Genomic DNA, 15,487 nt, shown 5'->3' with positions numbered 1-15,487 from the left:
ATTTCAAGGCTGTCTTATGCCCTCCTACCAATATCTGCAGACTTCTGCCATGAGAGCTAAAGGTAACTGCAACAGTCATTATATATACAGACTTCAAGGCAGCAGAATTCAAAGTGTTGGTGTTGATCTTAAACAACCTGCACCCTGTATATCCAAAGGAGCTTCTCCACCCCCATTGTTCACTGAGGTCCAGCTCTGAAGGCCTTCTGGTGGTTCCCTCACTGCGAGAAGTGAGGTTACAGGGAACAAGGCAGAGGGCCTTCTCAGCAGTCACGCCCGCCCTGTGGAATGCCTTCCCATCAGATGTCAACTTATCTCTCCGAATTTGGGTGCTCGCTTTTTACTTCAGTGTGAAAGCACATTCCAACAGGATGGTGCTGCGGCAAAGGTTTAGCCCCGTCAGCAGTTCACACAAAGTTGTCAGAAGGAAAAAGAAGAAGAATATTTTCTGTGGCTGTATAAAATAGGTACTGTTATTCCAAAGGGCACATTCCTTCATCTGATGATCCATGCACTTATAGAGGATTCATTCTATACTCATTTATTAAATTCATTCATATACCACTCTTAATTTCAAAAACCTGGGGCAGTCCACAAATCACACTGCCAAGTACATAACAGAGCATAATAAAACCATAAAATTATCTCAAAGCAGCAGCAAGTAAACCGTCTCATAGTCTTCAACTGGTGAGTTGTGAGGTGGGCTGCAACTTGAGAACTACCATAATGGTAATATATGGTTAAAGATTAAGAAATGGGTCCCTAAAGCTATGTTTTGGTCCTGGGTCTGGAAAGGTTGAAGTCTATGGCCATAGACCATTTTGCAAATCAAATTGTCCTGAGCCAACTTACCTGACCCATAGTGAGACCCTGCAAGAGATCTCGTTCGCATTCCAATAAACCCCAGAAATTGTTCTACATTCCCACAGGGTTGCCAAGAGCCAAAATTAGCAAGTCTGGATTGCAGGCACACAGACACACATTCAAGTCTGCCTCTCATGCAGGTCAGCTATTATCTTGAATCTTGCAGGGAGAGGCTGAAAGTGTGTGGGGGGGGGGGGGAGCCAACAACACAGAATGGAAAACAGAGAAGAGTTTCCTACTCTAAACAATGTTTGTGGTTTAAAATACTTTTGCTTGAAATCTACCCTGGGACTAAACATATATTATTCGTATGTATTGGGTAGCAATGTCAAATATTTTTACAGCAACAATAGCTGCTGTATGAAGCTTTAATAACTCTCTTCCAAAATGGAAATTAAAGGCTCTCACACACTTCCACTTCTCCCATGCTTAGAAGTCATGGGTCTGAGCAGTTTTCTGCTTGAACCACTCCCTCCCCAGGGAAAACCCGCTCTTTAGCTCTAAATTGGAACAAACGAAAATCTGCCGGAAACCCTCTCGCCATTTGCTCCAACTGAGTGGTTTTCCCCAGGGGGGAGCACTAGAATTCTAGTCCAAGTTCTGGCGAGATGTGGAACCCTACTGCATTCCTAAAGGAAGCAGTTTCTGACATGGAGATGAAGAGATGAGAAAGCTTTGCCCGTTTAATTTCTGTCTGTTAAGGTACTAGGAAAGATGCATAGTTAAAGAGTGAAAAATGCCTAACAGGGCAGAGTGATATCTGGTTTTCAACATCACAGTATATCACCAGCTAAACATCACGATATACCAATATATTGTGACATCTGATATAAGGATGGAGCTATGTAGTGGCGCTGACTGGTTTCACGGTTTTCCCTGCATCTTGGTTTTTGCTGGCACCCGCTCTTGTGATTCGCTGCCCTATGCAGGAGGCTGGAGAGATCTGAGCCAGCAGAGTTAACAGGGGCTGCAGGAATCGAGAGAAACCTTGGCTGGCTTCACGGTTGTTCCCACATGGTGATTTCTGCATAGCACACCCACACCATGATTCGCAATATATTGCCAGGTCAAAAATTATGAAACTGATAACACGATATGGACTTCAAACCAGTTTTGGACGATATATCAATATATCACCCAGCCCTAATGTGTATCCTTCTCCAAGCACTATAATCCTAAAATAACTATTACATTTTTTTTATACCATCCCTTTACTCATGACACACATCCTCCCAATATTTTCTCCCTCAAAACAACCTGTGAGACAAATTAGGCTGGAAGAATGTGAATGGCTCAGCATGACCTAAGCTTTTGGACTCAGCAGAGATGTGAATCCAGGTTGCCCAGATCTGAAGTCCAATGAAGTTCCACCACTAGACCTGTGGTTCCCAATGTGGGGCACAGCCCATGGGGGGCAATTTGATTTTTAAGGAGGGCAATTCAAGAATGAGTTAGACCAAGTTAATGGCCTTTTAGGCTTCCTCCATGTGAATAGGAGTTGACTTTTTGAATAATAAGAATTATATGTCACGGGGGGGGGGGGCAGGATTTTAGAGGTGCTTAGGTGGGGCATGGCCAAAAAAACAAGGTTGGGAACCACTGCACTACACCATTTCCTGGTGTAATAGAAAGCTCCATGTTACAACATGTACCCTATGGATCTATTTCCAGCACCTAAGTGCTGTTCATTCTTCAGCCCCTCCAGTGATGGGACTCATATCACTAGGATAAATAAATAACTACCGTAAGTTTTCCATGGGTGTCTTTAAGACTTCCTTCCCATTTCTCTAGAGGGAGAAGTTAATAAAGCAGAGTTAGCTGGCTTAAATCTAACTGGTGGTTTAATATATTCCACATGAAGCCAAGGAGGCTGCAAGAGACCACACCAGTAGTTTAACACTCTGACACCCATATTTCAGTCACAGTATATGGATTTATTAGGTAAGGGATACGCAGAGGGCCGTGGCTGGTTAAGGCAGTGACATCCTGTCCTCCCCTTGGTGGCTCAACAGGCTTTCGTACATCTGATATTCATTCTTTTATTGGGCTCTTTGGATGAGAGTAATAGTTCTTCCTTCCAATCTGCCACCAAGACACCAGCCAACCAACTGGTTACCTCCACATGTCACTCTGATAACTAGCCAAAGAAAGGAAGACTAGCCAGGCATCTTCGGCTTATAGCTCATCACAGCTCAACAGCCATGGCAGAATAAACCTCCTAGTTTTTCTGCCTTCCTCCAGGGACTGACACCCCTTCCACAAACACACACAAACAGGGTGGGAAATTGCCAAGCAACAATGGTTGGGGAGCTAACCTCCAGCTTGGTGGAGCCCAAGCCTGCTGCATTATCTGGACCCGATTCTTCCTTTTGCTAATGAAAATGTTCCATTTTCTTTGTTTGCAGACGCAGAACACTGTAAACAAACAAGTTTGCTCACGCTTTGTGCCATTTCCTGCTGTACATTCTTCAGATTCCCCTTCCCTCTTTATCTTCTTTTTATGTACGTGCCCTGGAGGCTTCAAGGAAAGTCAGGGTCCCCTCCTGTGAATGCAGCGCTGCCCTTGAACCCAGGAAATCTCAGCTCAAGTGTCTATCCCTCTCCCCCTGTACCCCATTGTGAACTCTGTGGGATTGCCTTGAGCGAGAAGCTGAATTGGCCTTAGTAGTTCCCCAGTATACAGAGCAGAAAGAACAGGGTCCTAGTAAAAGAGTTGTAATATTCAGACATTACGACTGCACTGTACACATTTATTTGAGACAGAGTCTCATTGAGTTCATCTGGGCTAAATACAAAGTATAGATGCAATATAAAGCGAGCAGGTTTATAATGGGAGAGAGTTTCTTTGACGGATATGTTAAATATCCATTCCTTGATATTTTCTAGGCTTCATCTATGTATTAAAACAGACCACCAGAAAGCCTGCATGTTTCTCTGTTTGCCTTGGCTGCCAGGAAATTAATAACCAGATTTTCAACTCGACTCTGAATGTCTTTCTTCTTTGATATGGCTTGCAGCTAAACAAATAAAAATGTGAATACAACACCACTACAGAAAATGGAGGCAGCACCACTGCTGTCATCTGCTTTGGTTCAGTCAGCACCATGACCCACCAGTTGAAGACCAAGGGCTTCTGAGATACTGTGGATTTAGAAACATGCCATTCCAAATGTTCTAGGGAGGTCCTCCTGAAATGTCCACCCTGATTCACACAAACTGCACATGCCTTGAAAATGTGGAATCAGGCGTGATCACGTTTTGTTTTATCTGTGGATTTTGTGAACATGCAGAACCTCCTTAGAGGAAGGAAAAACACAAGGGCATTTGATCATTGTTGGTCTTCTACCTGAGAGGTGAAAGTGCAAATCTCAGCTACGAAAACCTGCTGGGTGGCCTTCTGCAATTCACTACCCCAAGGCGTCAATATCCTATCATTAAAATTTGGTGACCTGGGTCATTGGGCTGAGGATGAACAGAGTAAGAAAATGGGGCTGGCTATAAATCTTAAATAAATAAATTGAGCTTAATTTCTGTGGATATGATATAACCACTTTCATTTTCTGCATTTCTGATTTGTCTTTGATGGTGTTCACTTTAAGTTGAGAAGCACTACCTGCACTGCATGCCTCAGGTTTTCCGTGGGTATCTAGTTGGCCACCATTATAATAGGATGCTGGACCAGATGGGACATTGGCCTGATTCAGCAGGGCTGTTCTGATGGGCTTACAGTATGTTCTAGCACAGGCTTCCTGAAACTTGGCCCTCCAGATGTTTTGGAGACTACAATTCCCATCATCCCTGACCATTGGTCCTGCTAGCTAGGAATCATGGGAGTTGTGGGCCAAAAACATCTGGAGGGCTGAGTCTGAAGTAGCCTGTTGTAGCATCTGGGAACATCTGCCCCAAATACAGCCCGTCGAAAGGCAAACGGACTTTGTATGTCTGTGTACGTGCATGAGAGAGAAGACACGCTTGTGTTCTATCTAAATAAGCACCTCATTTATTTCTGGGAAAGAAATTTGAGGTTGGGTGGAGCCAAATTTCCCCAGAATATATTTTTCAGTGGGGGCGAGGGATTCAGAAAAGGAAGTCCACTTTGAAGAATTTTCCCCATATATGCTCCACCACCTCTCCTCTCACATTGTCCTGGAACAACAATAAGTCCAAGGAACAGTGGAGGATGCAAAGTGTCCCCCAACACCACAAGCAAACAAACAAGAAACTGTTGAGAAATTTCCCTTCATCCCTCCAATATCCCTGCCCACAATTTCTCTGTCCGAAACCACTCAACCAATCTGCACCAAGAGCTCTTTGGCAGAAGGCAGGGAGGTCAACAATAGCCAGAACCAATGATGGGCAGAGCCAGTTATTCTAGTTTTGCCCCCTAAAGGCCTTGAGGGCACACAGGACTTCCTGCATGGTTGTTCGGTTCCTAGCTGTTGCTTCTCTTCACCATCATGTTAAGAAGAGAACAGCATCTAGTATAAAATCCCAGCTGTTTATTTTTAAAAAAACAGCATGAAAATCCAAATTTAAATACATATTTTAAATATGGATTTTGAATGATGTTTCTTATGAAATACCATATTTTGCGCCCCATAGGATGCACCAGCCCATAGGACGCACCTAGTTTTTTTTGGGGGGGGGAAATAAAGAAAAAAAATTATTTCCCCCCCAGGTGTGGGGCTGGAAGAACCAGGTTGGGGAACAGCGGGAAGGCGCGCTCCGCCTCCCCGCTGTCCCCCGAGCTTGTGGGGCTGGCGATGGGGAGAAGTGCGCTGAGCCCGGGACTGGAGGCAGCTCTGCGCAGCCACTGGGAGCCGGGCGGGACTTCGCGACCCACTCCCGATGGCCGCGCAGAGCTGCGCTGAGCCCGGGACTGCAGGCAGCTCTGCGCAGCCATCAGGAGCCGGGCGGGACTTCGCGCCCGGCTCCCTATGGCCGCGCAGAGCTGCGCTGAGCCCGGGACTGCAGGCAGCTCTGCGCAACCCTCGGAGCCAGTCTCCCGAGGGTTGTGCAGAGCTTCCTGAAGCCTGGAGAGCGAGAGGGGTCGGTGCACACCGACCCCTCTCGCTCTCCAGGCTTCAGCCTGCATTCGCCCCATAGGATGCACACACATTTCCTCTTCATTTTTGGAAGGGAAAATGTGCGTCCTATAGGGCGAAAAATACGGTACACATTTCTAAATGCATCTTAACCTAAAATATGCAAAATACCCTGGGAGTTTTTGATCGGATAACTTCAATCAGAATTTGCAAAGAACTAATTCCCCAAGCACCCTCTCCCATCACCCCACATGTAAAAACAGATGGATATCGTGCGTTTTGGCAGCCCCTACATTCTGGCACCTTAACCCAGAGGCATCACAAACTGCCCCATATCTTTCTGCTTATTTCACCCTATTTCTCTGCCCTAAGGCAATCCCTCATTCGAAGGCGTGACGCCTGCAACCAGACCCAACTCAGCACTGCAGCGAGAAATGCACTGTTATCTGTGTTGCTGACCTTCAATGGAATACCAGGTTTGCGAGCCTTGCCATAAATGGAATCTGCAGGCAACCAGTATTTAGAAAAGGGCAACACCCATCTGTTTTACAGCTACATGCCGCTGCCTTATTAAGACATACAAGTGACAGTTCAGAGGGAGAATCTTTGGAATGTTCTCACTAACAGAGACCAGAAGAAGCGGTCGTGTCACATGGGCTGCAAATGAACTATTCACAGACAAAGTGTGCAGTCCTGCCCATTAATTTGCTAGCATAGATTATGGCTGGGGGTGGAGAACTGGAGGGACCTGACATCTTGAAACAGACATTTTAGTGGCTTCTACAAATATGGACCTGAGCAGAGTTGCCACCCAGGCAGATTTTTACTGGGCGAGCAAATATTTTATCCACCTCTACAGTTGCCAGAGATAAATGAAGCAAAGCCAAAAATAAATAAAAAACCCTCAAAAGAGTAGATTTACTATTGCTTCTTAGTTCACACATCGGGGTGGATTTCGGGCTGTGCAAGCGTGCAATGGGCACTGAGCCGAGGGGGTGCTGTCTCAGAGCTCGGCAACTGAGGCACTGGGCTATGGGGTAGAAGCAGGGTCCTAAAGTCCTCTCGCCTCTTTCCCAAAACCTAGTCAGCGCTTTGCCAGCTTCAAGGAGGAGGTAGGAGGACTCTTGAACCTGTCAGAGCCCTCACACCTCCTTCCTAAAGTCATATGCCTCCTTATCCGCCTTTGGGAAGGTGGTGTGAGGTCTGGGGAGGGGCTGCCAAATTTTGGCCTTGCACGGGCCACCGTAGTACCCAAATCTGTCACTGCACACGTTTTGGATGTCTTAGCCCTGCCTGTGTATTGAGACATTGACTTGGGACGAGGCTGCATTTGTAGGACAGCCACTGCCTGATGTCTCAACTCAGGCCACTCCTCTGGAATATCTACAGTGCACCATTACCACCTGAGCAGGTAGGCTGAAGGTGAGGAACAGGCCGCAGGTGCGACATCTAAGCAGCCTCTAAACAGGAGGAGAAATGGCTCCTTTGCAAAGGAAAGTTATTCTGCAGGGACAGAGAACCCACAGCACTCCAGATTTCCATTACAGTGGTACCTTGGGTTACAGATGCTTCAGGTTACAAACTCTGCTAACCCAGAAATAGTACCTCAAGTTAAGAACTTTGCTTCAGGATGAGAACAGAAATCGTGCTCCGGCGGTGTGGCAGCAGCGGGAGGCCCCATTAGCTAAAGTGGTACCTCAGGTTAATAACGTTTTCAGGTTAAGAACAGACCTCCGGAACAAATTAAGTTCTTAACCAGAGGTACCACTGTAGCTCCAGCCAGAATGGAGAATACTCAGGGATGGTGAGACTAGGGGGGTCCAACAAAATTCAGAGCACCCCACTTTCCCCATCTTTGCAGTAGAAGTGTTCTGGCTATGGGAAGGAATTCTGGAGAATTCCACTGGAAACAGGAGCAGAAATTGCCACAGTCTGCATGTTCGTTTGTGGACAGGATCGGAAATATGACTTGTATCCACTATCGTTGGAACCAAAACAGAAATGGACAGGATATCAGCATTTAGCAGGAAGCTTTTTGTTTGCATGAAATATCATTAAAAGCAAATGAGCAATAAATATGATATTTGGCACGAGGTGACTTCCTAAGGTCCTTGGGTTTTATTAGCACATTTGGCATTAATACAGAACAAAATGTATGTCCAATGTGATCATTTTTATTAGTAATCACTTATGCAGATGTTACAAACATTTATATACAGGCCTAAACAAAGGCCCATCCTTGTACTAAATGCAGGTAAGCCTAAGTATTTATGGAGTCCTCTTCCTAGGGAGGCTGCGTGTCACCAGCCTTGGCATTGATTCCAAGTCAGGCAAGGATTTTTGTTTTCCCAGGCTTTTGGACAGCAATGATATTATTATATTATATTATATTATATTATATTATATTATATTATATTATATTATATTAAAATCTTCTTTTGTAATTTCATTTTTTTGGAAAAAATAATAATAATTACATGCTTATAAGTTACCTTTTTTTTTTAACTGGGAAGTGATATGTAAATTTAACAAACATAAACCTACAAGTAAAATAAATGTGCTAAAACAGATCACTTTGTAGGGTGGCAGGAAATTTTCCAACGCAAACTGATTTTCCCCCCCTATGCACAGTTCGCCAAATGAAACCAAAAATTTCCCAGAAACACCACATACCTTTTGATGTTTTTTGCATTATTTAGAGTTATATTGGGCCCAACTCACAGAATTATAAACACTTGTAATAAAGAAATAAAGTACCGTACTTTTCTGTGTATAAGACTAAGATTTTTTTCTTTAAAAATCATGCTAAAAAGTGGGGGTCATTTTATGCATGGGTAGTGCATAGGGTGGACGTTTGATTGGTTGCTGCCGTGGCTGTCAGTGGCTACTGTGTGTGTTATTGGTTTCTGCGTCAATGAGTGGTGTTGATTGGCTGACGCTGCAGCAATTGGGCGGGCAATTGGCAGCTTCTGCCGGCAAGGGGACATATGAGAGGCAGATTTAGCTGCACGTGCAGGTGAGAGATTATTGGCATTTCCCCCTAAAAAAAGCTCAACGACTCTGGGCAATCCTCCCTCAAAAAAGCTCAAGCAGCTTGTGCCATCTCCCCCCATTTTCTTAAATTTGAGTCCCCAAAACAGGGGGCATCTTATACATGGGGGCGTGTCATACACGGAGAAGTACGGTAATTGGTTTTTTTGGGATACTCACCCCTCAATAGGGCTGGATTTGGTCCCAACATCTCCAGCTGCTGAATATTCGGCTTCAAGAAGCAGCTGAGATAACAAAACTTGGTTTGTTTGTGGAAGGGCCTCTTTGCTTACAGATACGGAGATTCCTTTTAGGAACATTTGGATTAGACATGTCGCCGCATCTGCAGCATTTGCAGCCCCTATGTTTGCAAACAGAGCCATCCCCACGAAGATTTGAAATGCCACACAAATTACACAGCGTTTGGCCATAATAAGGGATTGTACGCCAAACCCCAACCCACAGTTGCACGCACATAACCACATTGCCTTCACTGAGATTTCATGCACAAAAACCAAGAGTGGAGTATTACCAAATGCGCTTTCCATTTTTGTCTCCATTTGCTGCCACGGAGCAGTAGCCATTGAAAAATGATAGCAAAATCTTTTGCAGACAGACTTAAGGAAGATTGTCTTCCCTATTTCATGACTAGCAGCTCCCATAAGAGATGCCAGCCTTCATTTTAAAGGGCAGCAACTTAGGCCCCATCTGCACTACAGTGGTATCTCGGGTTAAGAACTTAATTCATTCTGGAAATCCATTCTTAACCTGAAACTGTTCTTAACCTGAAGCACCACTTTCGCTAATGGGCCTCCTGCTACTGCTGTGCTGCCGCTGCACAATTTCTGTTCTTATCCTGAAGCAAAGTTCTTAACCCAAGGTAATATTTCTGGGTTAGCGGAGTCTGTAACCTGAAGCGTCTGTAACCTGAGGTACCACTGTATACATTTAAAGCAGTACAGTGGCACCTCTGGTTATGTACTTAATTCGTTCTGGAGGTCCGTTCTTAACCTGAAACTGTTCTTCCAAGGTATGCTGGGAATTGCAGTTTGTTTTGAGTGCTGTGAGTTTTAAGGAGACCTCAATTCCCCACAAAGATCTACAGATCTACAGTTTTTAATAATCAATCCTTCTTCCCCATGGGACACTGTGTGACCAATAGTTCTCCCCACAAGAGGTTACAGTGTAAAAGCTGCAGGTTTTAGTACATTTGCCTGCAATTTTGGAGCAATACTCTGATATGATCACATTAAACAAAATCTGCTACCGAAACGTTTACTTAACTTCCTTTGAATTGCATGCAGGTTTTTGACATGAACTCTAATCTGTGTTATTATATAGACAGGAGAACTGCTGAAGAAAGCTATTCTATCTATTGTTTTGTTGTTGTTGTTATTTGCCTTTTTCTTTTTAATGACACCATAGTCTTCCCTTAGGAAAATTAATGACAGTATTTCATTATTAGCCCAAAGCAGTTTTGATGTATTCTTCTATACCCTGGTGAATTTAGAAAATAAGACACCAAAGTTTCTATGTAGGAAACAAAATACTTTACAAACATCAGATTTGTCTATCATCTGTGAAGTGTGAGATATCTTCAGAATTTAAGAGGGAATGAATATAAGGTTTTAAGAAACTTCAACATCTTCAGAATAACAAAGGAGAGTCATCCCACAAGCACATAGGAGCAAGAACACCAGTCTCCCTGGGTCCTTGGACTTTGAGCCTGGAGGAAAATAGCTTCAAAAAGTAGCTTTTTAAGAGAGTGTAAATATTTTCTTAAATAGTTACACTACTTACACTCACTTAAAGGTCTCTTTACATTGCTGTTGTAAATCAGCAGATGAAAATTAAGGTCATAAACAACAAAGTCCTTTAATGAAAATGCCTTTTTCAGCTATAACAGCAGCATTGGGAGCCCCCAGCTGTAACATGGAAAATAAATCTCATAGCTGTAAAGTTGTGTGGTTTACATATGCCCCGAGGAGGCTCTTGCAAAGACATTTCATTCTGAGTCGTTCTCTTGTTTTGACCCCTCAGGGAGGGACACAGCTCAATGGTAAAGGCCGTAATTTGCATGAAGAGGGTCCTAGGTTCAGTCCTGGACATCTTCACTTACACCAGTGTTCCCCAACCTTGGGCCTCCAGCTGTTTTTGGACTACAACTCCCATCATCCCTCGCTAGCAAGACCAGTGGTCAAGGATGATGGGAATTGTAGTCCAAAAACAGCTGGAGGCCCAAGGTTGGGGAACACTGACTTACACGATGCGATGAGGGTAAAGAACTCTATAGGAGACCCCGATGAACTGCTTTCAGAGTAGACAATATTGGACTAGATGGACAATACTGGAGGAAGGGTCATGCCTCAGTGATAGACCCCAAGCTTTGCATATGGATGGGAATTCATACTAAGACCATCCTCTTCAGGTAGAGCTGGAAAAAACCCTCATCTGGATCCCTGGAGAACTATGCCTATCAATGTCAATTTAAAAAGTGCAATGGATATGAGTACCTGCTATCTATGTCCACCTATGCTCTACCTGTATGTATAAAGCAAAAATTACCAAGTCTCCCAGGTTCTCTTAGGCAACGGAGACCAAAATCTCTGGCTCTACATAGGGTTGCCGTATTTCAAAAGGTGAAAATCTGGCTAGCATCCTGTGCAATCTGAGGTGTCAAGCCTGCGGTGCCCTCTTTGCTCCAGAGCTGCCCAGCACGCTGCTGGCACATGCAGGGAGCCGGGTGACCACAGCTCCCCAGAGCCTCCAGCTGTTTGGGGAGGCAGGGGGTGCCATTTCCAGCCAATCGCAGGCCTCTGCGCTCCTCCCCGAGTCACCTAGCTGTGCTTCCCGCCGGGTGCGTGGCCAAGTCTGCCGCACAACAGGCGTCACGTCTTCTCCGGCCAAGTGCACTGTGCAGCGCACCGGACACAGGACACAGGCACTCTCAGTGGCCCCACAGGAAGGGTCAATGGGCCTCTCGGGCTGCCTGCTCCTGGGCCAGTGAGGCAGCTGGCAAGGCAGACCCATCCACCATTTGCTTCCTTTTCTGCCTCCCTTTTGCTTCTGCTTCTGTGACTGGAGCTGTTGGGAAGGCTGGGTTTGCCACACGTCTGGGTTTTCCCAGGCATTTTACCACTTACCAGAAATTTCCCCCGGATGCAATTTCTGAGGGCCCAATCCCAGATATGTCTGGGGAAACCCAGGTGTATGTCAGCCCTAGCTCTATAACACCTAATCGCTCAGGGAAGTTGGGAGAGCAGGAGAACGTGCTAAAGAAAAGCCCATTTTACTCTTCTAGTTTCTGGATTTGGTTTTGTTCAAAAGACAAAAACACAAGAGACTTCTTTTTAAAAAGCACCAAGCAACAGCGCGGGATGCGGGTGGCGCTGTGGGTTAAACCACAGGGCCTCGGGTTTGCCAAGGTTGGCGGTTCGAATCCCCCCGATGGAGTGAGCTCCAGTTGCTCGGTCCCTGCTCCTGCCCACCTAGCAGTTCGAAAGCACATCAAAGTGCAAGTAGATAAATAGGTACCACTCTGGCGGGAAGGTAAACGGCGTTTCCGTGTGCTGCTCTGGTTCGCCAGAAGCAGCTTAGTCATGCTGGCCACATGACCTGGAAGCTGTACGCCGGCTGCCTCGGCCAATAAAGCGAGATGAGTGCCGCAACCCCAGAGTCGGTCACGACTGGACCTAATGGTCAGGGGTCCCTTTACCTTTAAGCAACAACACAGTCCTCAAGCAAACATTACTATTTCTGAAAGTCCAGCACAGCACAATATTTCCTCAATCCATCCCACCACAAAATAGTGGTTAACCATAGAGGGTGCAGTAAGCCCAAGTTCAAGCTATGCTTCATACCTATAACTTTAGTTGGGAAGGCCAGTTTTATTCATTTATATTTATTTCAATGACTATTTCAGGCTGGAGCACAACTTCCTAACAGTTATAACACACATGCTAAAAGGTAAGAGCAGAAAAACATGATCCATCAATAGTAGGGATGGGGGAGAAATTTGGTTCCGTTTCTATTTAAAGATGAATCTACAGTACCTAATACACACTTTCTGAAACTATACAAAAACCGAAACACAGCCATCCTTTGGAAGTCTCACTTCTGCCATTACAGTCCTCCAGCCGAGTAATGTTTACAAAAATGCGTATATTAGAGTGCAAAAATATGACATTTCAGTGAAAGTAGCATGCACAAGACCGCTTTGCCAAAATGTGTCAGTCAGGAGAAATTCGCTCTAAAATGCTAGAGAATATTCATGAGGATTTCTTTTTAAATGCAAGCTAATGTGGAGAACTAAACTGAAGACTCAAAAAATGAGAAGTTGAAATTAAGCCAAAAAAACCCCTGACAAAATCACCCTAATCAATAGGAAGAAACCAGCAGGCAAGTCGTAACCAAACAGTCCCATGAGCCCATCCCAAATGCTTACAGAAAGAGGTTTTATTTTAGCACCAAAAAGTAACCTCCATTGGCATTATGAAATCAAGCTGCTGCAGTGCAGAAGACATGTCTCACACCCCACGTAATGTATAGCTCCCAAAAGGGTGATGTTAAGGAGTGCCCTGCTCCCCAAGGTGGGTCTTAAAGGTCAGGCACGGCAATATGGGGAAAGACATTCCTCCAAATAGCCAAGTCTCAAACCACTCAGAGCATTGTAAGTCGTATCTAGCGCCTTGAAATCAGGCCAGAGCACAATGGCAGCCGGTGGGTTTATTTGAGGACTACTGTTATGTGGCTCCTATAAGATGTTCTACCCAGCATATTTGCCACCACATTATGCAGCAAGTTGCAGCCTCCATATCATGTTTAAGGATTGTAGTCACCCAGTCGATAGCTTAGCAGATCATGGATGACGGAGGTCACGCTATCCCTATCTGGTAATTGCTGAAGCTGGTCCAAAGACTCCATGACTAAGGCCACTTGGGCCTCCAGCGACAAAGATGAATCTAGGAGTTCTCCTAGACAATGCACCTAGGATGAAATCCTCCAACCCACAGAGCCTCTATATGTAGAAAGGGATTGTTCCTTGCTGTTTTAAACAGCCACCCTAGCAAGATGCCCACATCCACAGACTGTTACGCAGACAGCCATCTTGGATGTTGGCCACACGTATAGAGAGGAATTCAAAACGCCCATGAGCTTGCCCCCAGTCCTTGCCAAATCAGGAAACTTCAGCTGGATATATGGGGGAGGGGAGAGGGAAATACTGATACCAGTATAATTCAAGCCAGATCTGAATGGTGCAAGTGTTCAGTTAAATCCCTAGAGTGTTTTAAAACCTGGAAATACTGCGGGTTTCAGGCCTTTTGTTTAATTAGTTACAATAGCACAGCTAATCAATCTTCAATCAGTTGATGGATTTAACATATACATTTCCCCATCTATACGCCATTTCAGGTCACAGACTTCATGCTTGACTTCTCCACAGATATATTCCTTGGAAGGCTCAGCAAACTTCTTTCAGAGGTTTTGCAGAAATGCAAACAGAATGCACTTTTTAAACCCCTAACCTAAATTGTTACTTTACTTTATTTCTAAAGCTCCCATCTAAAGAATATTGTATAACTAGGCGTTGCAGGACAAACAGGGCTACCACCACTGCAATGTGGTTACGTCCAGAACAGCGTAAGGAAGCAGTGGCCTTCCAAATGTCATTGGACTACTACTCTCATCATCCTTGACCACTGGCCATGCTGGCTTGGACTTATGGGAGTTGGAGTTCAGCCATATTTGGAGTGTCACAGTTTCCTCCACTCCCTGGTGTAGAGCAGAGCACATGGCATGAAGCATCTCCTCTCCACAGCCAGCCAGCGAGGTGAGATAGGAGCAGAGACACCAGGAGGTCATGCCATGTAGTTGTGTTATATCCCATATTACCATGGAGATGGGGTGAAAATGTAACAGTAACATTAGGAAAGATGTTCTAGCCCAGCTATACCAGAAAGAAGCTGAACCCAGAATGCTGCTCCACTTCCCCAGCCCAACTGGCGGCTGTGAAAATGGGATGGATTTTCCCCCCAGCCAATTTCTAGGTAGGGTGGGCAAAATTTTTCCACATTGCCAGAGGCAAGGGGCTTACTGGGAACAAGTAGCAGCTCCCCACCCCCTTCCTTTCGTTGTTAAAATTTCAGTATGCAAACAGCAGGAGTATTTTTTTCTCTCAGCGGCCTAAAGGGCTGCCATGTTTTCCCATAATGCCTCACTTCAAACAATGCTATGCCCTAACATAACATCACCCCAGGGGCTTTTCTCTCAAATGTTTTCCCAATTGTGAAAATTCTGCTGATTTTAAAGCGGTATAGAAACCCACGAAACTCTGCCCACAGACCTGTAGGGGGGTGAATGCACACATGTCGTAGGGGGCAACAGTGCCCCATTATGCCACCTTCAATAACTGGGGTTAGGGAGAACCAGCTCAATACTGGAAGCAAGGTCAATGTCAGGGCCCCACTCCTTGGAGCCTCCCAACCTCCTTGCTTGGTGTGGCTTCCAGTTCACATGCCATCTCAGAAGAACTGAGGAGAGCGAGGAGA

The 15,487-nt window shown here is 45.2% G+C and overlaps 1 protein-coding gene across 13 annotated transcripts in view; it reads right to left on the bottom strand.

The window, feature by feature from the left end:
• Window positions 1-15,487, bottom strand: part of CALD1 (caldesmon 1) — a 180,909-nt gene that overhangs the window by 63,415 nt on the left and 102,007 nt on the right. The gene's annotated exons all lie outside the window — the stretch shown is intronic.

Source organism: Podarcis muralis, chromosome 10 (assembly GCF_964188315.1).
Source record: "Podarcis muralis chromosome 10, rPodMur119.hap1.1, whole genome shotgun sequence".
Classification (NCBI taxonomy): Eukaryota; Metazoa; Chordata; class Lepidosauria; order Squamata; family Lacertidae; genus Podarcis; species Podarcis muralis.
The sequence above is the reverse complement of the archived record's forward strand: the minus strand, read 5'-3'. Positions and strand labels throughout refer to the sequence as shown.